The sequence below is a fragment of the Oncorhynchus keta genome, chromosome 11 (genome assembly GCF_023373465.1).
Source record: "Oncorhynchus keta strain PuntledgeMale-10-30-2019 chromosome 11, Oket_V2, whole genome shotgun sequence".
NCBI lineage: Eukaryota > Metazoa > Chordata > Actinopteri > Salmoniformes > Salmonidae > Oncorhynchus > Oncorhynchus keta.
This window is the reverse complement of record NC_068431.1, coordinates 29,585,304-29,612,720: the sequence shown is the minus strand read 5'-3', so window position 1 is coordinate 29,612,720 and position 27,417 is coordinate 29,585,304. Positions and strand designations below refer to the sequence as shown.

At 45.2% G+C, this 27,417-nt stretch overlaps 1 pseudogene; it reads left to right on the top strand.

Moving 5' to 3' along the window:
* The first annotated feature begins 1,812 nt into the window (after positions 1–1,812).
* On the top strand, positions 1,813–24,298 carry LOC127906223 (matrix metalloproteinase-28-like; annotated as a pseudogene).
* The last annotated feature ends 3,119 nt before the right edge of the window (positions 24,299–27,417 follow it).

Sequence of the window (27,417 nt, the reverse complement as noted above, 5' to 3'; positions counted from 1 at the left end):
AGTGCGTAATGCTGGGGGCACCTGTTGCCTTCGAGTGCCAGCGAGGAGGAACAGGAGCAGGCTCGACACTTACACAATTATCCCCATCACAATGAATAAAATAATCATATACTGTTAATTACACACAGCCTTTGTATGCTTTTTGAGAATATGTTGAGTTACAGTGCCTTCAGAAAGTATTCAGACCCCTTTACTTTTTCCAGATTTTGTTAAGTTACAGCCTTATTTTAAAATGTATTAAATAGATATTTTTCCCTCATCAATCTACACACAATAATCCATATTGACAAAGCAAAAACAGGCGCCAGGGAGGGGGAGCGGGAGCAGGCGTGACAAAAAAGTAACGGTTTATATCGTGAGAGTGACAGAGGGTTGAGGAGGAGGCTTCTATTGAAGTGCTGGGCATCTTGTTAAGACATGCATTATCTGAATTAGGCCCACAGAATTATACCTATGGAGGAGCGGCTTCTATGAAGGAACTTTGAATGTCTTTGAACTTCTAAGAGAGCATAACGTTGGACCAAAGCTAGCTAGCTAACAAGCTTGTTTGGGTAGTGCGGCACAAGAATTCAAATAAAAACACGTCTTACCATTTTGTAGTTAATCAATTCAAACGGGATGACTATAGTATCCTTAATCTCTCTTTGTAATTTCTGAATCACGCTTGTAATGTCAGTCGCTTGTAATGTCTGTCGGCTAAAGTACTAAAATGTATGCACTCACTACTGTAAGTCGCTCTGGATAAGAGCGTCTGCTAAATGACAAAGACTTAAAATGTACATTGTGTCATAAAATGTCGGTCCCAGTTTCATGGTTCTTCACTTTACTTCACTCCTTTTTGTAGCTTTTGAGCAGCAACTAGGCTACTCTGTGAGTTCTTTGTGGTCTGGCTTTGTTTTTAAAATGTTAAATTGCTAAATCTTCCCAGTACAGTACAGTACAGCCCATTTTCAGCAATAATCGTTTTTGGTCACACAAATTCCGAAGAGCATAGTGAACAGAGAACTGACTTGTAACTCATAAATTGTCGGGTTGAATCTTAATTTGAGAAGCATGCCCGTCACTTGATCTCAAATTAGGATTTCGCCCTGGCACTCTGGTCAAACAATGGTGCAAGGTATCTTTGGATGTGTCTGTTGGAATTGATCATTTAGCCTGCTGTAGATCCAGCCTTGTTTTCTTTGCAATGACAATTTTCTGTGGAGTTCCAGTCCAATGCAGAGGCCACTCTCTCTAGTATTTAGTCTCTATCCAGCTGTGCTGGCTGGATTCCATTAGGCAGCCATTTTTTTTATTTAACCTTTATTTAACCAGGTAGGCTAGTTGAGAACAAGTTCTCATTTGCAAAGGTGACCTGGCCAAGATAAAGCATAGCAGTGTGAACAGACAACAACACAGAGTTACATATGGAGTAAACAATAAATAATAAACAAGTCAATAACAGTAGAAAAAAATAATCTATATACATTTTGTGCAAAAGGCATGAGGGAGTGAATAATTACAATTTAGCAGAATAACACTGGAGTGATAAATGATCAGATGAACATGTGCAAGTAGAGATACTGGTGTGCAAAAGAGCAGAAAAGTAAATAAAATGAAAACAGTATGGGGATGAGGTTGGTAAATTGGGTGGGCTATATACCGATGGACTATGTACAGCTGCAGCAATCGTTTCGCTGCTCAGATAGCAGATGTTTAAAGTTGGTGAGGGAGATAAAAGTCTCCAACTTCAGAGATTTTTGCAATTCGTTCCAGTCGCAGGCGGCAGAGAACTAGAAGGAAAGGCGGCCAAATGAGGTGTTGGCTTTAGGGATGATCAGTGAGATACACCTGCTGGGACCTAGGCCACAGAAGGCTCAGGGGAGTGTCGCCCATCATCACCCAGCTGCCGAACAGGGCAGGAGTGCCACATCCCATCCCACAATGCACTCTGCGCGCTCCCAGCTGCTCATGGGAACAGCGCTGGCTGTCGGCCCTTGTGGCCTAATCAATCCAGTCAGGGAAAAGTATGGCGGGTTGTTCCTTCACCACAAACATCTCTGTCAGTGGTAAGAAACGTATCAATGGTATCTCTGATATTAGCATATGCTGTGTTAGCGAGGTCCCAATAAACTAGGCTGATTAGACCACTTAGCCTTCATTTGAGTCCTCCGCTGCATTTACTCAGTGCTTAATGATGTTTCAGGTTCTTTCATACCAGCCCCTAAGCTTTCATCTCTTCTCTCCAGGCCAGATGTCTTGACCATGGTATTCTAAAGCACTTATTGTAGTCCACACAAATTGCTCAATTACTTTATATTGTTTTGTTCCCTTTCCTTACCTTGAAAAGAGTCAATGGTCCAGGAGAGAGTGTGATACACATTCTGAATTTGTTTGTATGTTCTGTGTTTTCCTGAGTAGCAGTTTCAGGAAAAGTATGGATACCTAAAGGAGGAGGAGGATCACCAACACAATGATATTGATGTCAACAAATCTCTCAGGTAGAATCAGCCTGGCATCATTCAACCACCAGGAAAATAACTTTACAGTAATAATTTTAAATGAGGGAAACATTTAATCGAGTGAGGTTAACGATTGATTACAATATATTGGTTGTAATTAAAGGAGATGTTATGTACATTTTTCATAGACTTTGAGTACTTACTTAATTGTTTCTCAGAATACCAAATCTTAGGAAAAACATTCTCAGTGAAAATGTCTTTGAGGTGTTGTGTTGACATAGCTTTACCAAAGGTGAGTCCCATTCTGCAGTTGCCATTCCCATTCTGCAGTTGCATGAAAGCATGCCTCTGCTTTCACAGTGGCACTGGGAGTTACCCAATATTTGGAGAAGAAAAGCATGCCTCATTTAAAATATTTATCTAAATGTATTGCATGTTTATGTTCAGCAAAGCAAAAGCTTGATTTCCCTAATCGAAGAAACAGTCTGGCTGGGTTCTTTGACAATTTGTAGCGCCTTCATCTGACACCGCCTGGTGTAGAGGTACTGGATGGCAAACAGCTTTGCCCCAGTGATATACTGGGCCGTACGCACTACCCTCTGAAGTGCCTTGCGGTAGGAGGCCGAGCAATTGCCGTACCAGATCGGATGCTCTCGATGCTGAAGAACCTTTTGAGGATCTCAGGACCCATGCCAAATCTTTTTAGTTTCCTGAGGGGGAATAGGCTTTGTCGTGCCCTCTTCACGACTGTCTTGGTGTGTTTGGACCAATCTAGCTTGTTGTTGATGTGGACACCAAGGAATTTGAAGCTCTCAACCTGCTCCACTACAGCCCCATCGAAGAGAATGGGGACGTGCTCGGTGCTCCTTTTCCTGTAGTCCACAATCATCTCCTTAGTCTTGGTTACGTTGAGGGATAGGTTGTTATTCTGGCACCACCCGGCCAGGTCTCTGACCTCCTCCGGCCAGGTCTCGTTGTGGTCGGTGATCAGGCCTACCACTGTTGTGTCGTCAGCAAACTTAATGATGGTGTTGGAGTCGTGCCTGGCCATGCAGTCATGGGTGAACAGGGAGTACAGGAGGGGACTGAGCACTCACCCCTGGGGAGCTCCAGTGTTGAGGATCAGCGTGGTAGATGTGTTGCTACCTACCCTCACCACCTGGGAGCGGCCTGTCAGGAAGTCCAGGATCCAGTTGCAGAGGGAGGTGTTTAGTCCCAGGATCCTTAGCATGGTGATGAGCTTTGAGGGTACTATGGTGTTGAACGCTGAGCTGTAGTCAATGAATAGCATTCTCACATAGGTGTTCCTTTTGTCCAGGTGGGAAAGGGCAGTGTGGAGTGCAATAGAGATTGCATCATCTGTGGATCTGTTTGGGCGGTATGCAAATTGGTGTGGGTCTAGGGTTTCTGGGATAGTGGTGTTGATGTGAGCCATTACCAGCCTTTCCAAGCACTTCATGGCTATGGACGTGAGTGCTACAGGTCTGTAGTCATTTAGGCAGGTTGCCTTTGTGTTCGAGGGCACAGGGACCGTGGTGGTCTGCTTGAAGCATGTTGGTATTACAGACTCAATAAGAGACATGTTGAAAATGTCAGTGAAGACACCTGCCAGTTGGTCAGCACATGCTCGGAGCACACGTCCTGGTAATCCGTCTTGCCCCGCAACCTTGTGTATGTTGACATGTTTAAATGTCTTCCTCACATCGGCTACGGAGAGCGTGATCACACAGTCGTCCGGAACAGCTGATGCTCTCATGCATGCCTCAGTGTTGCTTGCCTCGAAGCGAGCATAGAAGTGATTTAGCTCATCTGGTAGGCTCGTGTCACTGGGCAGATCGCGGCTATGCTTCCCTTTGTAGTCTGTAATAGTTTGCAAGCCCTGCCACATCCGACGAGCATGTGGCAGTGTAGTATGATTCAATCTTAGCCCTGTATTGACGCTTTGCCTGTTTGATGGTTCGTCGCAGGGCATAGCAGGAATTCTTGTAAGCTTCCGGGTTAGAGTCCCGCACCTTGAAAGCGGCAGCTCCACCCTTTAGCTCAGTACGAATGTTGCCTGTAATCAATGGCTTCTGGTTGGGGTATGTACGTACAGTCACTGTGGGGACGACGTCCTCAATGTACTTATTGATGAAGCCAGTGACTGATGTGGTGTATTCCTCAATGTCATCGGAAGAATCCCGGAACATGTTCCAGTCTGTGATAGCAAAGCAGCCCTGTAGTTTAGCATCTGCTTCATCTGACCATTTTTTATAGACCGAGTCACTGGTGCTTCCTGCTTTAATTTTTGCTTGTAAGCAGGAATCGGGAGGATAGAGTTGTGGTCGGATTTACCAAATGGTGGGCGAGGGAGAACTTTGTACGCTTCTGTGTGTGGAGTACAGGTGATCTAGATTTTTTTTCCCCTCTGGTTGCACATTTTAACATGTTGATAGAGATTTGGTAGAACTGATTTAAGTTTCCATGCATTAAAGTCTCTGGCCACTAGGAGCGCTACCTCTGGGTGAGTGGTTTCTTGTTTGCTTATTTCCTTATACAGCTGACTGAGTGCGGTCTTAGTGCCAGCATCTGTCTGTGGTGGTAAATAAACTTCCACGAGAAGTATAGCTGAGAACTCTCTAGGCAAGTAGTGTGGCCTGCAGTTAGTCACATTATACTCTACTTCAGGTGGGCAAACTCTAGAGACTTCCTTAGATTTTGTGCACCAGCTGTTGTTTACAAATATGCACAGACCGCCCCCCCCTAGTCTTACCGGAGTGTGCTGTTCTATCCTGCCGGTGCAGCGGGTATCCCGCTGGCTAAATATCCAGCCACGATTCCGTGAAGCATAGGATATTACCGTTTTTGATGTCCCGTTGGTAGGATATTCGTGATCTTACCTCGTCTAGTTTATTGTCCAATGATTGCACATTGGCGAGTAAGATTGACGGTAACTGCAGCTTTCCTAGTTGTCTTCTGCGGGTCTGGACGAGGCATCCGGCTCTTCATCCTCTGCGTCGCTTCCTTTTGCGAATAATTGGGATGTCTTCCCTGTGGGGTGTTTGGAGAATATTGTGTGAGTCCTGCTTGTTGTTGTTGAAGAAATCTTTGTCTAATCCGAGGTGAGTGATCGCTGTCCTGATATCCAGAAGCTCTTTTCTTCCGTAAGATACGGTTGCAGAAACATTATGTACAAAATAATTTACAAATATCGCGAAAAAAAACACATAATAATTATTATTATTATTATTACATAATAGCACAATTGGTTAGGAGACTGTAAAACGGCGGCCATCTCCTCCGGCGCCATTTTTGATAGGTATCAGTCTGGTGTTTTCTGTAATGACCTTAGTGATCACTGTTTTACAGCCTGTGTTCGTAATGGCTGCTCAGTGAAACGACCTGTCCTGATTTGACATAGACGCTTGCTAAAAAACTTTAATGAACTAGCCTCTGTAAAATGGTATAGAATCAGCTTGATACCCTCTGTCGAAGACGCTTGGACCTTATTTTAAAACAGGTTCAGCCGATATTTCGACCGTGATCTTGCAGAGTTACTCCACCTCAAGCATTGAATTTGGCGAAAGGCTCAGCACACGCATACTCAAGCTGACTGGCTATCGTTCAGGCAAATGAGAAATAAGTGCACTCAGGCTATCCAGAAGGCCAAGTTAGTTACTTTAAGGAGCAGTTCTCTCTCTGTGGGTCTAACCCCAAGAAGTTCTGGAAAACGGTTAAAGACCTGGAGAATAAACCCTCCTCCTCACAGCTGCCCATGTCCCTTAATGTTGATGATGTGGTTGTTACTGACAAGAAGCACATGGCTGAGCTCTGTAATCACCACTTCATTAAGTCAGGATTCCTATTTGACTCCTTGCCCGTCCAATATTTCCTCATCTCCCACCCCTTCTAATGCGACTATCCCTGATACTCCTCCCTCTTTTTCCCCTCCCCCGCTACAAAGTTTTCCCCTGGAGTCAGTCACTGAGACCGAGGTGCTAAAGGAGCTCCTTAAACTTGACCCCTAAAAACATCTTGGTCAGATGGTTTAGACCCTTTCTTCTTTAAGGTTGCTGCCCTTATCGTCACCAAGCCTCTCTCTCCATTCTGGGGAGGTTCCCATTTCTTGGAAGTCAGCCACAGTTCGTCCTTTATTTAAAGGAGGAGATCAAGCTGATCCTAACTGTTATAGGCCTATTTCTATGTTGCCCTGTTTATCAAAAGTGTTGGAAAAACTTGTCAATAATCAACTGACTGGCTTTCTTGATGTCTACAGTATTCCCTCGGGTATGCAATCTGGTTTCCGCTCAGTTTATGGGTGTGTCACTGTAACATTAAAGGTCCTCAATGATGTCACCATTGCCCTTGATTCTAAGCAATACTGTGCTGCTATTTTTATTGACATGGCCAAATCTTTTGATACGGTAGACCATTCCATTCTTGTGGCCCGGCTAAGGAGTATTGGTGTCTCTGAGGGGTCTTTGGCCTGGTTTGCTAACGACCTCTCTCAAAGAATGCAGTGTATAAAGTCAGAAAATCTGCTTTCTCAGCCACTGCCTGTCACCAAGGGAGTACCCCAAGGCTCAATCCTATGCCCCACGCACTTCTCATTTTACATCAACAACATAACTCAGGCAGTAGGAAGCTCTCTCATCCATTTATATGCAGATGATACAGTCTTATACTCAGCTGGACCCTCCCTGGATTTTGTGTTAAATGCTCCACAACAAAGCTTTCTTAGTGTCCAACAAGCTTTCACTATCCTTAACCTTGTTCTGAACACCTCCAAAAACAAAGGTCGGGTGGTTTGGTAAGAAGAATGCCCGTCTTCCCACAGGTGTTATTACTACCTCTGAGGGTTTAGAGCTTGAGGTAGTCACCTCATACAAGTACTTGGGAGTATGGCTAGATGGTGCACTGTCCTTCTCTCAGCACATATCCAAGCTGCAGGCTAAAGTTAAATCTAGACTTGGTTTCCTCTATCGTAATCGCTCCTCTTTCACCCCAGCTGACAAATTAACCCTGATTCAGATGACCATCCTACCCATGCTAGATTACGGAGACATAATTGATAGATTGGCAGGTAAGGGTGCTCTCGAGCGGCTAGATGTTCGCAAGACCCACTGGTTGATGCTTATTTATAAAACCCTCTTCGGCCTCACCTCCCCCTTATCTGAGATATCTACTGCAGCCCCCATTTTCCACATACAACACCAGTTCTGCCAGTCACATTCTGTTAAAGGTCCCCAAAGCACACACATCCCTGGATCGCTCTTCTTTTCAGTTCGCTGCAGCTAGCGACTGGAACGAGCTTCAACAAACACTCAAACTGGACAGTTTTATCTCAATCTCTTCATTCAAAGACTCAATCATGGACACTCTTACTGACAGTTGTGGCTGCTTTGTATGATGTGTTGTTGTCTCTACCTTCGTGCTGTTTACTTTGCCCAATAATGTTTGTGCCATGTTTTGTGCTGCTACCATGTTGTGTTGCTACCATGCTGTGTTATCATGTGTTGCTGCCTTGCTATGTTGTTGTCTTAGGTCTTTCTTTATGTAGTGTTGTCTCGCGATGTGTGTTTTGTCCTATATTTATTGTATTTATAAAATAATCTATATATCTCCCAGGCCCCGTCCCCGAAGGAGGCATTTTGGTATGCCGTCATTGTAAATAATAATTTGTTCTTAACCAACTTGCCTAGTTAAAAAGGTTAAGTAAACATTCCATTTTTTTAACTCTTAAGTCCCAGGCAGTGTAGTATGTAGGCTATCTACACACAGCCATTTATAACTTTAGGGAATTATCCAATCTCCACTTGTGTGCCGGGGAGCACATTTTAAATTAGATATACTCTGAGAACCACTGCCTAAATGGTTAAGATATTCACTCTCTCCAATAAGCCTCCTGTAAGCTGCTCAGGCTCATATGGAGGCTGTCCGACACATCTTCACAGTGTGCGAGATAAGCCTACATGCTCAGTGGTAAATGGAGCTGGTTTTGGGTAACAGGGTGCTGGTGGTCTGGATGGAGAAATGTGTCATTCCACACAGCCCCTGGAGTGATTGGATAACACTAGAAGAATGCGTCATACTGCCCACTTTTCCAGCCTCTAGTTGATACCTGACAGCTGCCACCTGCAATTACTGGAAAGGGAAGTTTTATTTGACCTGAAGGTATTATTTGACCTGGAGCCTAAATTTGAACTGGATATTGGAAGACAATTTATGCAAGTTAGGCACTGTCTTTGTCCCAGATGAAACTATGGAATTTTAACAGTAATGTCAATGGGCAAGATACTGTACATTTCAGAGGAAGAACATTGTGGCATTCTTTCAAATCTTAGTGTGGTAAGGAAGAAAGTTGTATCTTTCTATCCATCCATTTAGTGAGGGCAGCCGACAGAAGTCATGTTTGAGAACCAGAGAGAAACACGCTATTGCTATCAAGGCAAGACCCAAATGCAGACAGGAGGCAGATGGTTGGAGTCTTACAATGTTTATTAATCCAAAGGGGTAGGCAAGAGAACGGTTGTGGATAGGCAAAAAGGTCAAAACCAGATCAGAGTCTAGGAAGTACAGAGTGGCAGGCAGGCAGGTGGGTACAAAGTCCAGAACAGGCAAGTGTCAAAACCAGAAGGACTAGAAAAAGGAGAATGCAAAAAGCAGGTGAACAGGAAAACCGCTGGTTGACTTTGAAACATACAAAACAAACTGACACAGGAAACACAGGGATAAATACATTGGGGAAAATAAGCGCCACCTGGGGGTGGAGACAATCACAAGGACAGGTGAAACAGATCAGGGCGTGACAATTGCACCATCAACTCATCATGCCTATAGGTGAAGAAGACCAACTCTTCCCACCTTTGTGTTTTTTTTGGTCTTGCTCAATGAATGTGTCTTATTGGGACACAAGGCCTCAGCTGCGTTCAATTTACAAGGTTATTTTTCTCATATTACAGATACATGGAGTTGTTTTGACACACAGAAAAATCCTACACAGCAGGAGCTCTTCTGAGTTGTTTACATTTTCTAAAGTTGTGTCTGCATTTAATTTAGCTCAAACCACAAGTAATGTGATAAACATGACCCTCTTTGCTCTTATCCAAAGGATTCACCCTTGTTAAAAATCAAACACTCACATTCCCATTACTGTAATAGTGGATCTAGAACCATTCTCCCACTTCCTGAAATGTGCAATCTCTGTCCATCTCTCTATCTCTCTCTGTCTCCTCGTTCCCTCTTGTCCTCCTATCTCCCAGCTGCATGAATGACAATTTGAATCTTACTCAGCACAACAGCGATCCCATCACCGGGGGCTAGTGACCCATTTAACTACTCTTCTTTGTCATGAGTCCCCCTTGCTCCTCTATTTTAATCAATCCATCTCATCTCTCTGCAGGCGGGAGGTGGCAGAAGCATCACCTGACCTACCGGGTGGTGAACTGGCCTGGCAACCCCTCTCGGGGTCAGGAGGCCCTAGCCGTACAAAAGTATTTTCAGCTGTGGAGCAAGGTGTTGGCCCTGACCTTCAAAAGAGGTCACCCAGGGGTCAGCTGACATTCGGCTGGCCTTCTACAAGGGGGAGCACAATGACAGCATGGGCAACGCCTTTGATGGTTCAGGTGGGGAGTATAACAGTATAAGGTTTAGTAGGGGTTTGACATTTTGATTGAATCCTGACAGATCATAGTTTACCTGAAGGAAAGGAGAAGGCATTTTCAAATAGGGCAATTTCCAAAGACCAATTGGTTTCAGCTGTGAAATATCTCTTTCGGAACTAGCCTCAGCTGTCACAATGTTCACTTGCTTACAGATTCGTCTTGCCTGGTCTGAGAACAGCCCCTAGCCTCTACTGCTTAATTATTTTGAGATCTAAAGGGACCTGATAGTCATAAAAAACATGGTGATGGTTCCACGTAGCCTGAAAATGGGAGTCGAGAAGCTTCCACCGTATTTCTTAAACATGCCTGACTCCTTCAGATCTGCAGTTTGAGGGGGTGGGGCAAGAGGTTGTTTTGGGAAGCTTCTCTACCACCACTGAAACCTCTCTATGTTTTTGTTTTTACCCCCAGGAGGTGCCCTAGCGCATGACTTCTTCATGAGGGGAGGCTCACATTGACATGGCAGAGCGCTGGACACTGAACGGCTGTAAGGGCCACAACCTGTTCATGGTGATTGCCCACGAGGTGGGCCACACGCTGGGCCTGGATTACTCTCCTGTGCATCATGCTCTCATGTCCCCCTACTACTAGAAGCTGGGGAAAGCCACATTGCTGAGCTGGGATGACATCACTGCTGTACAGCAGCTTTATGGTGTGTAGGCATACTCCACACTGAGCAAGGAACAAGCCATTAAAAAGTAGATTGGAATTTGATTTTGAACCAGTCACTTTACATGCCCAAAAATTAGAGTAGAAGAGAAAACATGTGGAGGTAACAATCAGTGGTCAGGTAGAGGAAGAAACAAGATTACATGAGGGAGTGGACATTTAAAATAAATAAAAATATTCACCTTCATTTAACCAGGTAGGCTAGTTGAGAACAAGTTCTCATTTTCAACTGCGACCTGGCCAAAATAAGGCAAAGCAGTGTGACACAGACAACAACACAGAGTTACACATGGAGTAAACCATAAACAAGCCAATAACACAAACAAGTCAATGACACAGTAGAAAAAAGAAAGTCTATATACAGTGTGTGCAAAAGGCATGAGGAGGTAGGCAATAAATAGGCCATAGGAGCGAATAATGACAATTTAGCAGATTAACACTGGAGTGATAAATGAGCAGATGATGATGTGCAAGTAGAGATACTGGTGTGCAAAAGAGCAGAAAATAAAATAAAAACAGTATGGGAATGAGGTAGGTAGATTGGGTGGGCTATTTACAGATGGACTATGTACAGCTGCAGCAATTGGTTAGCTGCTCATATAGATGATGTTTAAAGTTAGTGAGGGAAATAAAAGTCTCCAACTTCAGGGATTTGCTGAGTAGAGTGTTGGAAGCTATTTTGTAGATGACATCGCCGAAGTCGAGGATCGGTAGGATAGTCAGCTTTACTAGGGTAAGTTTGGCGACGTGAGTGAGGCTTTGTTGCGAAATAGACAGCCGATTCTAGATTTGATTTTGGATTGGAGATGTTTATTATGAGTCTGGAAGGATAGTTTACGGTCTAGCCAGACACATAGGTATTTATCGTTGTCCACATATTCTAGGTCAGAACCGTCCAGGGTGGTGATGCTAGTCGGGTGGGAGGGTGCAGGCAGCGAACGGTTGAAAAGCATGCATTTGGTTTTACTAGCGTTTAAGAGCAATTGGAGGCCACTGAAGGAGTGTTGTATGGCATTGAAGCTCGTGTGGAGTTTTGTTAGCACAGTGTCCAAGGAAGGGCCGGAAGTATACAGAATGGTGTCGTCTGCGTAGAGGTGGATCAGGGAATCGCCCACAGCAAGAGCGACATCAATGATATATACAGAGAAAAGAGTCGGCCCGAGAATTGAACCCTGTGGCACCCCCATAGAGACTGCCAGAGGCCCGGACAACATGCCCTCCGATTTAACACACTGAACTCTGTCTGCAAAGTAGTTGGTGAACCAGGCGAGGCAGTCATTAGAAAACCAAGGCTATTGAGTCTGCCAATAAGAATGCGGTGATTGACAGAGTCGAAAACCTTGGCCAGGTCGATGAAGACGGCTGCACAGTACTGTCTTTTATCGATGGCGGTTATGATATCGTTTAGTACCTTGAGCGTGGCTGAGGTGCACCCGTGACCGGCTTGGAAGGCGGATTGCACAGCGGAGAAGGTACAGTCGGATTCGAAATGGTCAGTGATCTGTTTATTAACTTGGCTTTCGAAGACTTTAGATAGGCAGGGCAGGATGGATATAGGTTTGTAACAGTTTGGGTCTAGGGTGTCACCCCCTTTGAAGAGGGGGAGGACTGAGGCAGCTTTACAATCTTTAGGGATCTCGGACGATAAGAAAGAGAGGTTGAACAGGCTGGTAATGGGGGTTGCAACAATGGTGGCGGATAGTTTTAGAACGAGAGGGTCCAGATTGTCTAGCCCAGCTGATTTGTACGGGTCCAGGTTTTGCAGCTCTTTCAGAACATCTGCTGTCTGGATTTAGGTGAAGGAGAAGCTGGGGAGGCTTGGGCGAGTAGCTGCGGGGGAAGCGGAGCTGTTGGCCGGGGTTGGAGTAGCCAGGAGGAAGGCATGGCCAGCCGTTGAGAAATGCTTCTTGAAATTTTCGATTATCATGGATTTATCAGTGGTGACCGTGTTACCTAGCCTCAGTGCAGTGGGCATCTGGGAGGAGGTGCTCTTGTTCTCCATGGACTTTACAGTGTCCCAGAACTTTTTGGAGTTAGAGCTACAGAATGCGAATTTCTGCTTGAAAAATGTAGCCTTTGCTTTCCTGACTGACTGCGTGTATTGGTTCCTGACTTCCCTGAACTGTTGCATACCATGGGTACTATTCGATGCCATTGCAGTCCGCCACAGGATGTTTTTGTGCTGGTCAAGGGCAGTCAGGTCTGGAGTGAACCAAGGGCTATATTTGTTCTTGGTTCTGCATTTGTTGAACGGGGCATGCTTATCTAAGATGGTGAGGAAATTACTTTTAAAGAATGACCAGGCATCCCCGACTGACGGGATGAGGTCAATATCCTTCCAGGATACCAGGGCCAGGTCGATTAGAAAGGCCTGCTCGCAGAAGTGTTTTAGGGAGCGTTTGACAGTTATGAAGGGTGGTCGTTTGACTGCGGGTACAGGCACTGAGGCAGTGATCGCTGAAATCCTGATTGAAAACAGCGGAGGTGTATTTGGAGGGAAAGTTGGTCAGGATAATGTCTATGAGGGTGCCCATGTTTACGGTTTTAGGGTTGTACCTGGTGGGTTCCTTGATGATTTGTGTGAGATTGAGGGCATCTAGCTTAGATTGTAGGACTGCCGGGGTGTTAAGCATATCCCCGTTTAGGTCACCTAACAGAACGAACTCTGAAGCTAGATGGGGGGCGATCAATTCACATGGTATCCAGGGCACAGCTGGGAACGGAGGGGGGTCGATAGCAGGTGGCAACAGGGAGAGACTTATTTCTGGAGAGGTTCATTTTTAAAATGATAAGTTCAAACTGTTTGGGTATAGACCTGGAAATTATGACAGAACTTTGCAGGCTATCGCTGCAGTTGATTGCAACACCTCCCCCTTTGGCAGTTCTATCTTGATGGAAAATGTTGTAGCTGGGTATGGACATCTCAGAATTGTTGGTGGCCTTCCTAAGCCAGGATTCAGACATGGCAAGGACATCAGGGTTGGCAGAGTGTGCTAAAGCAAGTGAGTAAAACAAACTTAGGGAGGCTTCTGATGTTGACATGCATGAAACCAAGGTTTTTTCGATCACAGAAGTCAACAAATAAGGGTGCCTGGGGACACGCAGGGCCTGGATTTACATCCACATCACCCGAGGAACAGAGGAGGAGTAGGATGAGCGTACGGCTAAAGGCTATCAAAACTGGTCGCCTAGAGCGTCGGGGACAAAGAATAATATGAGCAGATTTCTGGGCGTGGTAGAATAGATTCAGGGCGTAATGTGCAGATAGGGGTATGGTGGGGTGCGGGTACAGCGGAGATAAGCCCAGGCACTGAGTGATGATAAGAGAGGTTGTATCTCTGGATAAGCTGGTTGTGTGGGAGGTAGGACAAAGGAGGTATCAGGGGTATAATGAGTGGAATTAGGGGCTCCATTGTAAACTAAAAAAATTGATAACTAACCTAAACAACAGTATGCAAGGCATATTGACATATGAGAGAGACATACAGCGAGGCATAAAGTAGCTAGCTAAGACAACAACGGGTGAGACAATAACAGCTAATCAGCTAAAACAACAACCGGTAAAATGGCGATGAATAGGCAGAGAAGGGTCGGTTAACTACACACACAGCCTGAATTCGCGGCTGGGGCCAACAGATAAACAAAAGATCAAATAAACAGAATGGAGTACCGTGATTAATGGACAGTCCAGTGGGCATCAGCTATGTAGCCAAGTGATCATAGGGTCCAGGGGGCAACAATAGATGGGACAGGGAAGCCGCGGAGTAGTCGTTACTACGCTAGCACGCGGGCGACACAGCGTTTAAAGTTAGTAGCCCGGGGCTAGTAGAAGCGTCTGCTCCGACGTCCGACGGAGGCCGGTTGAAGGCACAGAGGATGGAGTATTTGTCGACAGACCTGTCGTGGTGGTGCGGCGGGGCGCCGTGTCGACTAAGGATCCAAGCCAGATGGCGAAAGAGGTATTGTGGTAATTTAGTTTTCTATCCGGGAGATGCACCTGGCTCACGGCTAACTGGTGCTAGCTTCGGGGCAGGGGCGTTTAGCCACTATAGCCACTCGGTAGCAGCGGGGATCCGGTGCCAAGGTCCAGAGCTTACGGCAAGGATCCGGTGGAGTAGTGTGTTCTAGACGTGTTTTGGTGGAGTCCGGGTGAACAACTGAGTAGGCCGGGAGGTGGGCCTCATGGATAGCTTCAGTACTGGGTAACTTGGTGGGTGCTAGCTAGCTGTGAAGATCAGGAGAATGGTCCAGGGATTACGGCAGGAATCTGGAATTGTAGTGGAGAGACAGTCCGTTACTGGTAGGCTGGCGAGTATTATCCAAGCTAAAAAAAAGGGCTGGTACCTGTGCAGAAGGTAAAGGCCACTAGCAGTGGCTAACAATGACTAAATTGCTTGTAGCTAATTAGCTGGATAGCTTCTGATGGCTAGGTGGTTCTTGCTATAAGGTCTAGAAATTACAAATAATAGCGGTTCCGTATCACATTGGGTGAGACAGGTTACCGGAAGGTATAGTTTAACTAAAATGGAGAAGAGATTGAAAATAAAATGTAAATATATACAAAAAAGACAAAAAAATACAAAAGTCCACGAGAGGACGAACAAAACACGTCTGCACTGCTACGCCATCTTTGAGAGCATTTGATAAAATTATGATAAAATGACATTGAGACCTTATATTGAACTTAGTCCACAACTCTGACTAGAGATTGGATCAGCATCCGATTGTTTAACCCTTTACCATCTGCTGTGCTATCATTCACCATGACACCATAGTGTCCAATCACTCTGTCAAACAGTATACAAAGCCTCAATTAGAAAAAGCTAAAGGACAGATTATTTTCATATTAAAAGTGTGGCTAAAGCCATCCCATTTATTACAAGGAAAAGTGCTGTACTTTTTGCACCATACATTTTCCCTGTCACACAAAAGTACTTGTTACATTTTGAATGCTTAGCAGGACAAGAAAATGGCCGGAAGTACATATACCTTTAAACTCAGTTTCACAATTCCTGACATTTAATCCTAGTAAAAATTCCCTGTCTTAGTTCAGTTAGGGTCACCACTTTGTTTTAAGAATGTGAAATGTCAGAATAATAGTAGTGATTTATTTCAGCTTTTATTTCTTTCATCACATTCCCAGTGGGTCAGAAGTTTACATACACTCAAATAGTATTTGGTAGCATTGCCTTTAAATTGTTTAACTTGGGTCAAATGGCAGGTAGCCTAGTGGTTAGAGCGTTGGACTAGTAACTGAAAGGTTGTAAGATTGAATCCCCGAGCTGGCAAGGTAAAAATCTGTTGTTCTGCCCCTGAACAAGGCAGTTAACCCACAGCTCCTAGGCTGTCATTGAAAATAAGAATTTGTTCTTAACTGATTTGCCTAGTTAAATAAAAGGTCAAAAAGAAAAATGTTTCGGGAAGCCTTCCACAAGCTTCCCACAATAAGTTGGGTGAATTTTTGACCCATTCCTTCTGACAGAGCTGGTGTAACTGAGTCCGGTTGTAAGCCTCCTTGCTAGCACACACTTTTTCAGTTCTGCCCACATTTTCTATAGGATTGAAGTCAGGGCTTTGTGATGGGCACTCCAATACTTTGACCTTGTTGTCCTTAAGACATTTTGCCAGAACTTTGGAAGTATGCTTTGGATCATTGTCCATTTGGAAGACCAATTTGTGACCAAGCTTTAACTTCCTGACTGATGTCTTGAGATGTTGCTTCAATATATCCACATACTTTCCCTACCTCATGATGCCATCTATTTTGTGAAGTGTACCAATCCCACCTGCAGCAAGGCACCCCCACAACATGATGCTGCCACCCTCGTGCTTCACATTTGGGATGGTGTTCTTCGGCTTGCAAGCCTCCCCCTTTTCCTCCAAACATAACAATGGTAATTATGGCCAAACAGTTCTATTTCTGTTTCATCAGATCAAAGGGCATTTCTCCAAAAAGTATGATCTTTGTCCCCATGTGCAGTTACCAACTGTAGTCTGGCTTTTTAATGGTTGTTTTGGAGCATTGGCCTCTTCTTTGCTGAGCGGACTTTCAGGTTATGTCGATACAGGACTCGTCTTACTGTGGATATAGATACTTTTGTACCTGTTTTCTCCAGTATCTTCACAAGGTCCTTTGCAGTTGTTCTGGGATTGATTTGCACTTTTTGCTCCAAAGTACGCTAATCTCTAGGAGACAGAACGTGTCTCCTTCCTGAGCAGTGTGATGGCTGCGTGGCCCCATGGTGTTTATTCTTGCATACTATTGTTCGTACAGATGAACATGGTACCTTCAGGCGTTTGGAAATTGCTCCCAGGGATGAACCAGAATTGTGGAGGTCTACAATTTTTTTCCTGAGGTCTTTGCTGATTTCTTTTGATTTTCCCATGATGTCAAGCAAAGAGGCACCGAGTTTGGAGGTAGGCCTTGAAATACATCCACAGGTACACCTCCAATTGTCTCAAATGATGTCAATTGGCCCATTAGAAGCTTCTAAAGCCATGACATCTTTTTCTGGAATTTTCCAAGCTGTTTAAAGGCACAGTCAACTTAGTGTATGTAAACTTCTGACCCACTAGAATTGTGATACAGTGAATTATCAGTGAAATAATCTGTCTGTAAACCATTTTTGGAAAAATGACTTCTGTCATGCACAAAGTAGATGTCCTAACCGACTTTCCAAAACTATCGTTTGTTAACAAGAAACTTTTGGAGTGGCTTTCCGTAAATATAAACAGCAAGAAAATGGTGCTGTCTGGTTTGCTTAATATAAGGAATTTGAAATTATTTTACCTTTTACTTTTGATACTTAAGTACATTTTATTAATTCAATTTACTTTTAATAGTTAAGTATATTTAAAACCAAATACTTTTAGACTTTTACTCAACTAGTATTTTATTGGGTGACTTTTACTTGAGTCATTTACTATTAACGTATCTTTACTTTTACGCAAGTTTGACAATTGGGTACTTTTTCCACCAATGAGGGAATCACACCCGGTAGCATAGGTTACTCTATAGACTCAATTCTTCCATCTGACCACTCTGATGCTTTACCCAAAGGGATGTCCAGAGATCACTATATCACAGAGCCAGGCTTCCAGCAGCTGGAGACAGTGTTTATCAGTCTTTTTTTCCCATCCTCTCGTCCCCTCAAAGTCACACCAAAGTCAACAAGCAACATCCCTGTACATCAACATTTCCACTTAGACAGTAAAACAGGGAGAAGCCAGACAAACTATCTCCCCATGTTTTGTCTTGCTCTCCTTAGGGATACCGATTTTATCAGACCTTTACACAATTGTTTGCTCAACTTTTTCCAAACAGAACGGGGGGGCAACATCTGGAGACAAATCAAAGGAGACGTTGTGTCTGCGATTCAGGGGCATCGGAAAATAATTTGGCTCTTTTGATTTTTATTTTGGCATCAGAATACAGTAAATCAAACGTCAGCTCAGCTGTCAGTATCTCAGCACTCAGTCATCCGTGATGTGTTGGGTTTTCCATGCTGCAATGATATGGCGTGCCAATTAGTATCTTTCGTGTAACTCTCTAACTTGCTTTGAAACAGGTATGTAGGTCATACCTGTACTTGTCCATTGCAGAAAGCTGGGTAGTCAGACGTAATGTACATGAATAAGTCAGGCTTTTGGCAGATGCACTTGGTCTATTGTAGTAACATGGAAGAATATGCATGTATATAATGTACTGTATAGTCATAAAAGCTTATACATTACTAAAGCTACTGTCCTTTTTGTAATTGAATGTCCTCTATAGGGAGTGGTCAGGTAGTCCAGTTGCCTGGTCAGGTGTTCAGCTCTGCCCTGCAGGACTGGGAGCTGTCCCAAGGGTGCACTGGGGAGCCTGATTCCACCCCACCTCCATACTGCAGGGGCTTCTTTGATGCCATCACCATGGGTAAGACTGAACTCGTAGTCACTATCTGACCATGCTGAAATGGCTAAAAAAGAATTGAAATTAATGATTCTCTGTCACACAACTGGAAGTTGTACTATCGCCAAAGATCCATCTGCTGGCCAAGGCCCGCGAGCTTTCTGAAACGCTGTGTCTCCAGCTCACCCAGCGTACTAGAGCTCCTGTAGCATACTCCTGGGCTACAATTACCCGGGCCCACGACCGGTCTGTCGATATCACCGCAAGAAGAGGAATAAACAGACTCACCCCATCGCGACGTCCCCCAAAGGTTAGCTCTCTAGCCCTCGCTATCTCCCTGCTTGCTAATTCGGCCTGCTAACGGCTAGCTTGTCTAGCCCGGGCCTACGAACTGTTAGCTTGTTAGCACAGGCCTGCTAACCATCTGACTCACTGCATCCCAAACACTCTGAACCCATTTACTTTCTATCTCTCTTTGATTTTTATTTTGTTTATACCTTCCGGAAACCTGCCTCACCCACTGTGATACGGAATCGCTATCACTTTTAATTTTTATTTTATTTTTATGACACACTCAAGAACCTCCAGACACTAACCAGCTAACTAGCTACAAGCTATTTAGTCATTGTTAGTTTAAAAAAAAAAAAAAAGAAAAAAAAAAAAACCTGGATAACACTCGCCAGCCCAGCTTCCCTGCCCATCCACCGCTGCCCCCTGGACACTGATCTCTTGGCTACATAGCTGACGCACGCTGGACTGTCCATTAATCATGGTACTCCATTCTGCTTGTTTGTTTTATCTGTCGGCCCAGTTGCCTAGTCAACGCCATTTTACCTGCTGTTTGTTGTGCTAGCTGATTAGCCTCGTCTACTGTTTTTAGCTAGCTTTCCCAATTCAACACCTGTGATTACTGTATGCCTCGCTGTATGTCTCTCCCAAATGTCAATATGCCTTGTATACTGTTGTTCAGGTTAGTTATCATTGTTTTAGTTCACAATGGAGCCCCTAGATCCACTCTGCATACCCCTGTTACCTCCTTTGTCCCACCCCCCACACATGCGGTGACCTCACCCATTACAACCAGCATGTCCAGAGATACAACCTCTCTCATCATCACCCAGTGCCTGGGCTTACCTCCGCTGTACCCGCACCCCACCATACCCCTGTCTGCGCATTATGCCCTGAATATATTCTACCATGCCCAGAAACCTGCTCCTCTTATCCTCTGCCCCCAACGCTCTAGGCGACCAGTTTTGATAGCCTTTAGCCGCACCCTCATACTACTCCTTCTCTGTTCCGCGGGTGATGTGGAGGTAAACCCAGGCCCTGCATGTCCCCAGGTACCCTCATTTGTTGACTTCTGTGATCGAAAAAGTCTTGGTTTTATGCATGTCAACATCAGAAGCCTCCTCCCTAAGTTTGTTTTACTCACTGCTTTAGCACACTCTGCTAACCCTGATGTCCTTGCCGTGTCTGAATCCTGGCTCAGGAAGGCCACCAAAAATTCAGAGATTTCCATACCCAACTATAACATCTTCCGTCAAGATAGAACTGCCAAAGGGGGCGGAGTCGCAGTCTACTGCAGAGATAGCCTGCAAAGTAATGTCATACTTTCCAGGTCCATACCCAAACAGTTTGAACTACTAATTTTGAAAATTACTCTCTCCAGAAACAAGTCTCTCACAGTTGCCGCCTGCTACCGACCCCGTCAGCTCCCAGCTGTGCCCTGGACACCATTTGTGAATTGATCGCCCCCATCTAGCTTCAGAGTTTGTTCTGTTAGGTGACCTAAACTGGGATATGCTTAACACCCCGGCAGTCCTACAATCTAAGCTAGATGCCCTCAATCTCACGCAAATCATCAAGGAACCCACCAGGTACAACCCTAACTCTGTAAACAAGGGCACCCTCATAGACGTCATCCTGACCAACTGGCCCTCCAAATATACCTCCGCTGTCTTCAACCAGGATCTCAGCGATCACTGCCTCATCGCCTGTATCCGCCACGGAGCCGCAGTCAAACGACCACCCCTCATCACTGTCAAACGCTCCCTAAAACACTTCTGTGAGCAGGCCTTTCTAATCGACCTGGCCCGTGTATCCTGGAAGGACATTGACCTCATCCCGTCAGTTGAGGATGCCTGGTCATTCTTTAAAAGTAACTTCCTCACCATTTTGGATAAGCATGCTCCGTTCAAAAATGCAGAACCAAAAACAGATACAGCCCTTGGTTCACTCCAGACCTGACTGCCCTCGACCAGCACAAAAACATCCTGTGGCGGACTGCAATAGCATCGAATAGCCCCGTGATATGCAACTGTTCAGGGAAGTCAGGAACCAATACACGCAGTCAGTCAGGAAAGCTAAGGCCAGCTTCTTCAGGCAGAAGTTTGCATCCTGTAGCTCCAACTCCAAAAAGTTCTGGGACACTGTGAAGTCCATGGAGAACAAGAGCACCTCCTCCCAGCTGCCCACTGCACTGAGGCTAGGAAACACGGTCTCCACCGATAAATCCATGATTATCGAAAACTTCAATAAGCACTTCTCAACGGCTGGTCATGCCTTCCGCCTGGCTACTCCAACCTCGGCCAACAGCTCCGCCCCCCCCCGTAGTTCCTCACCCAAGCCTCTCCAGGTTCTCCTTTACCCAAATCCAGATAGCAGATGTTCTGAAAGAGCTGCAAAACCTGGACCCGTACAAATCAGCTGGGCTTGACAATCTGGACCCGCTATTTCTGAAACTATCTGCCGCCATTGTCGCAACCCCTATTACCAGCCTGTTCAACCTCTCTTTCATATCGTCTGAGATCCCCAAGGATTGGAAAGCTGCCGCAGTCATCCCCCTCTTCAAAGGGGGAGACACCCTGGACCCAAACTGCTATAGACCTATATCCATCCTGCCCTGCCTATCTAAGGTCTTCGAAAGCCAAGTCAACAAACAGGTCACTGACCATCTTGAATCCCACCGTACCTTCTCCGCTGTGCAATCTGGTTTCCGAGCCGGTCACGGGTGCACCTCAGCCACACTCAAGGTACTAAATGATATCATAACCGCCATCGATAAAAGACAGTACTGTGCAGCCGTCTTCATCGACCTCGCCAAGGCTTTCGACTCTGTCAATCACCAAATTCTTATCGGCAGACTCAACAGCCTCGGTTTTTCGGATGACTGCCTTGCCTGGTTCACCAATTACTTTGCAGACAGAGTTCAGTGTGTCAAATCAGAGGGCATGCTGTCCGGTCCTCTGGTAGTCTCTATGGGGGTGCCACAGGGTTCAATTCTCGGGCCGACTCTTTTCTCTGTATATATCAATGATGTTGCTCTTGCTGCGGGCGATTCCCTGATCCACCTCTACGCAGACGACACCATTCTATATACTTTCGGCCCGTCATTGGACACTGTGCTATCAAACCTCCAAACGAGCTTCAATGCCATACAGCACTCCTTCCGTGGCCTCCAACTGCTCTTAAACGCGAGTAAAACCAAATGCATGCTTTTCAACCGATCGCTGCCTGCACCCGCATGCCCGACTAGCATCACCACCCTGGATGGTTCCAACCTTGAATATGTGGACATCTATAAGTACCTAGGTGTCTGGCTAGACTGCAAACTCTCCTTCCAGACTCACATCAAACATCTCCAATCAAAAATCAAATCCAGAGTCGGCTTTCTATTCCGCAACAAAGCCTCCTTCACTCACGCTGCCAAGCTTACCCTAGTAAAACTGACTATCCTACCGATCCTCGACTTCGGCGATGTCATCTACAAAATGGCTTCCAACACTCTACTCAGCAAACTGGATGCAGTCTATCACAGTGCCATCCGTTTTGTCACTAAAGCACCTTATACCACCCACCACTGCGACTTGTATGCTCTAGTCGGCTGGCCCTCACTACATATTCGTCGCCAGACCCACTGGCTCCAGGTCATCTACAAGTCCATGCTAGGTAAAGCTCCGCCTTATCTCAGTTCACTGGTCACGATGGCAACACCCATCCGTAGCACGCGCTCCAGCAGGTGTATCTCACTGATCATCCCTAAAGCCAACACCTCATTTGGCCGCCTTTCGTTCCAGTACTCTGCTGCCTGTGACTGGAACGAATTGCAAAAATCGCTGAAGTTGGAGACTTTTATCTGTACAGCACTTTGAGATATCAGCTGATGTACGAAGGGCTATATAAATAAATTTGATTTGATTTGATTTGATTTGATGATTTATCTCCCTCACCAACTTCAAACATCAGCTATCCGAGCAGCTAACCGATCGCTGCAGCTGTACATAGTCTATAGGTAAATAGCTCACCCTTTTTCACCTACCTCATTCCCATACTGTTTTTATACTGTTTTTATTTATTTACTTTTCTGCTCTTTTGCACACCAATATCTCTACCTGTACATGCCCATCTGATCATTTATCACTCCAGTGTTAATCTGCAAAATTGTATTATTCGCCTACCTCCTCATGCCTTTTGCACACATTGTATATAGACTGCCCATTTTTTTCTACTGTGTTATTGACTTGCTAATTGTTTACTCCATGTGTAACTCTGTGTTGTCTGTTCACACTGCTATGCTTTATCTTGGCCAGGTCGCAGTTGCAAATGAGAACTTGTTCTCAACTAGCCTACCTGGTTAAATAAAGGTGAAATAAAAAAATAAAAAAAAATACTGAGGTTAGAAGCAAGGTTTGGGTAAGAGTTGTGGTTTCAAACAAGACTAATCCACATCTGGTGGATTTTGGCATATGACTATTTTGGGACATAAGCTTACGTAAACAGTAGGTTGAGAATTCCTCATTGACTTCTGAAGACAGTGATATACTCTTATACCTGTAAAGCTTCCATGTTATATTACCTTGCAGACCAATATTGTACCAGCCTAGTATTCCGTGGGAGCCTGTTCTGGACTGTGTTTCCTGCAGGCCAGACCAGCTCCCCTCTACCTCTGCAGAACCGCTGGCCAGGACTACCCCTCACTATTGAGGCAGCTGCTTACCCAAATATGGACAATAAGTTATACTTTTTCAAAGGTAGTCTGCACATGAAGACACAAGTAACTGGCAATAAATGTACCAGAAAGTATTTGTTCTTGTTACAGTAATAACTGTCTTGAATCACAGTTGGGGTTCGTGTTCAAGTTCGAGATACAGAATACAGTCAGATCATAGCAGAAATGTTTTACACAGAATTTTCAGTTTGTGTCCTTATTTATGTTGCTGCATTGCAATATCACATCTCACACCACCAGCACATTTCTCCTTGCGTCTCTTCCTCCAGGCAGGCGAGTGTGGCGTTACTCTAGCAGCGATGTGGACCCAGGCTTCCCCCTGAGGAGCAGTGAGCTAGGCCTCCCTGGACACCCTGACCAGTCCTTCACTTACCGCCACCTGGGCCACCTGGTGGTGTTTAAAGGCCAGCATTACTTTGTGCTTTGGGACCCTGATGCCCGACTCATACTACCCCGCAGCCTGGAGAACTGGAGGGGCGTCCCCCAGAGGGCCAACAGGGCCCCCAACCACCCTGATGGACAGGTATACTTCAAGGAGCAGCAGTACTGGAGCTTTGACCCTGAGAAGGTGCAGGTGATTGAAGGGGGGAGGGGGGACACAGTTGGAGTGGACAGGCTGTCTTGGAACTCACCACAGAGGCAATGATATACTGTGACCACAAGATGGCGATAACTAACTAACTGATTCAAGTTTTTGGTCAGGGTAATGTGCAATGGATATACTCAGACTAAGCAATGACAGAAGTCAAGGGATTTGTTTATGTTGCCATATTTTTTATGTTTATACAGTATTATTAATATTCCTACATCCTACAGTGATCCAATGTTTTCGTTTGTAATGTGCTTGTTTTGTTCTAGACCGTAATTAAAGATATTCTGTATGAGTCATGGCCCATACATTTTATTAGGATCTCTTTTAGTCCTCATTTGGACTAATCTTCCAAGAGTCCTTAAACATTAAAATACAATTTATAATACGATCACATTTTCACATATGACCAGTTAAACATATTGACCATATTGAACATATTGACCAGTTAAACAGTCTAAAAAGATAGATTGATTCTTCATCTACCATAGTCCAGCACAACTTTCCTACGTATTATATGAAAATGGTTTTAAAGTATTGTTTGAATTTCTATATGGAATTTTTCTGGTTTGCTCAGATAAATAATTCAATTTTGTTATTTCTCTGAATCGAAATCATTATTTTGACAATTTCTCTTTTCTGCCTGGATAACACACTTTTTGACAATAAATTTCACATGCTGTTGTCTAAATGGAATAGACAACAGGTGGAAATTATAGGCAATTAGCAAGACACCCCCAATAAAGGAGTGGTTCTGCAGGTGGTGACCACAGACCACTTCTCAGTTCCTATGCTTCCTGGCTGATGTTTTGGTCACTTTTGAATGCTGGCGGTGCTTTCACTCTAGTGGTAGCATGAGACGGAGTCTACAACCCACACAAGTGGCTCAGGTAGTGCAGCTCATCCAGGATGGCACATCAATGCGAGCTGTGGCAAGAAGGTTTACTGTGTCTGTCAGCGTAGTGTCCAGAGCATGGAGGCGCTACCAGGAGACAGGCCAGTACATCAGGAGACGCGGAGGAGGCCGTAGGAGGGCAACAACCCAGCAGCAGGACCGCTACCTCTGCCTGTGTGCAAGGAGGAGCAGGAGGAGCACTGCCAGAGCCCTGCAAAATGACCTCCAGCAGGCCACAAATGTGCATGTGTCTGCTCAAACGGTCAGAAACAGACTCCATGAGGGTGGTATGAGTGCCCGACGTCCACAGGTGGGGGTTGTGCTTACAGCCCAACACCGTGCAGGACGTTTGGCATTTGCCAGAGAACACCAAGATTGGCAAATTCGCCACTGGCTCCCTTTGCTCTTCACAGATGAAAGAAGGTTCACACTGAGCACATGTGACAGACGTGACAGAGTCTGGAGATGCCGTGGAGAATGTTCTGCTGTCTGCGACATCCTCCAGCATGACTGGTTTGGCGGTGGGTCAGTCATGGTGTGGGGTGGCATTTCTTTGGAGGGCCGCACAGCCCTCCATGTGCTCGCCAGAGGTAGCCTGACTGCCATTAGGTACCGAGATGAGATCCTCAGACCCCTCGTGAGACCATATGCTGGTGAGGTTGGCCCTGAGTTCCTCCTAATGCAAGACAATGCTAGACCTCATGTGGCTGGAGTGTATCAGCAGTTCCTGCAAGAGGAAGGCATTGATGCTATGGACTGGCCCGCCCGTTCCCCAGACCTGAATCCAATTGAGCACTTCTGGGACATCATGTCTCGCTCCATCCACCACAGACTGTCCAGGAGTTGGCGGATGCTTTAGTCCAGGTCTGGAAGGTGATCCCTCAGGAGACCATCCGCCACCTCATCAGGAGCATGCCCAGGCGTTGTAGGGAGGTCATACAGGCACGTGGAGGCCACACGCACTACTGAGCCTCATTTTGACTTGTTTTAAGGACATTACATCAAAGTTGGATCAGCCTGTAGTGTGGTTTTCCACTTTAATGTTCAGTGTGACTCCAAATCCAGACCTCCATATATATATATATATATATATAAGTCTGCTGTCTCAGCCACTGCCTGTCACCAAGGGAGTACCCCAAGGCTCAATCCTAGGCCCCACGCACTTCGCAATTTACATCAATAACATAGCTCAGACAGTAGGTAGCTCTCTCTTCCATTTATATGCAGATGATACATTCTTATACTCAGCTGGACCCTCCCCGGATTTTGTGTTAAATGCTCCACAACAAAGCTTTCTTAGTGTCCAACAAGCTTTCTCTCCCCTTAACCTTGTTCGGAACACCTCCAAAAACAAAGGTCATGTGGTTTGGTAAGAAGAATGCCAGCCTTCCCATAGGTGTTATTACTACTTCTGAGGGTTTAGAGCTTGAGGTAGTCACCTCATACAAGTACTTGGGAGTATGGCTAGATGGTGCACTGTCCTTCTCTCAGCACATATCAAAGCTGCAGGCTAAAGTTAAATCTAGACTTGGTTTCCTGTATCGTAATCACTCCTCTTTCACCCCAACTGACAAATGAACCCTGATTCAGATGGCCATCCTACCCATGCTAGATTACGGAGACATAATTGATAGATTGGCAGGTAAGGGTGCTCTCGAGCGGCTAGATGTTCTTTACCATTTGGCCATCAGATTCACCACCAATGCTCCTTATAGGACACATCACTGCACTCTATACTCCTCCGTAAATTGGTAATCTCTGTATACCCGTCGCAAGACCCACTGGTTGATGCTTATTTATAAAACCCTCTTCGGCCTCACTCCCCCCTATCTGAGATATCTACTGAAGCCCTCATTCTCCACATACAACACCAGTTCTGCCAGTCACATTCTGTTAAAGGTCCCCAAAGCACACAGATCCCTGGATCGCTCTTCTTTTCAGTTCGCTGCAGCTAGCGACTGGAGCGAGCTTCAACAAACACTCAAACTGGACAGTTTTATCTAAATCTCTTCATTCAAAGACTCAATCATGGACACTCTTACTGACAGTTGTGGCTGCTTTGTATGATGTATTGTTGTCTCTACCTTCTTGACCTATGTGCTGTTGACATTGCCCAATAATGTTTTTACAATGTTTTGTGCTGCTACCATGTTGTGTTTCTGCCTTGTTATGTTGTCTTAGGTCTCTCTTTATGTAGAGAGACCTAAGACCTAAGTGAGACCTAAGTGTTGTGTGTCTCTTGTTGTGATGTGTTTTTTGGCCTATATTTATATTGTATTTT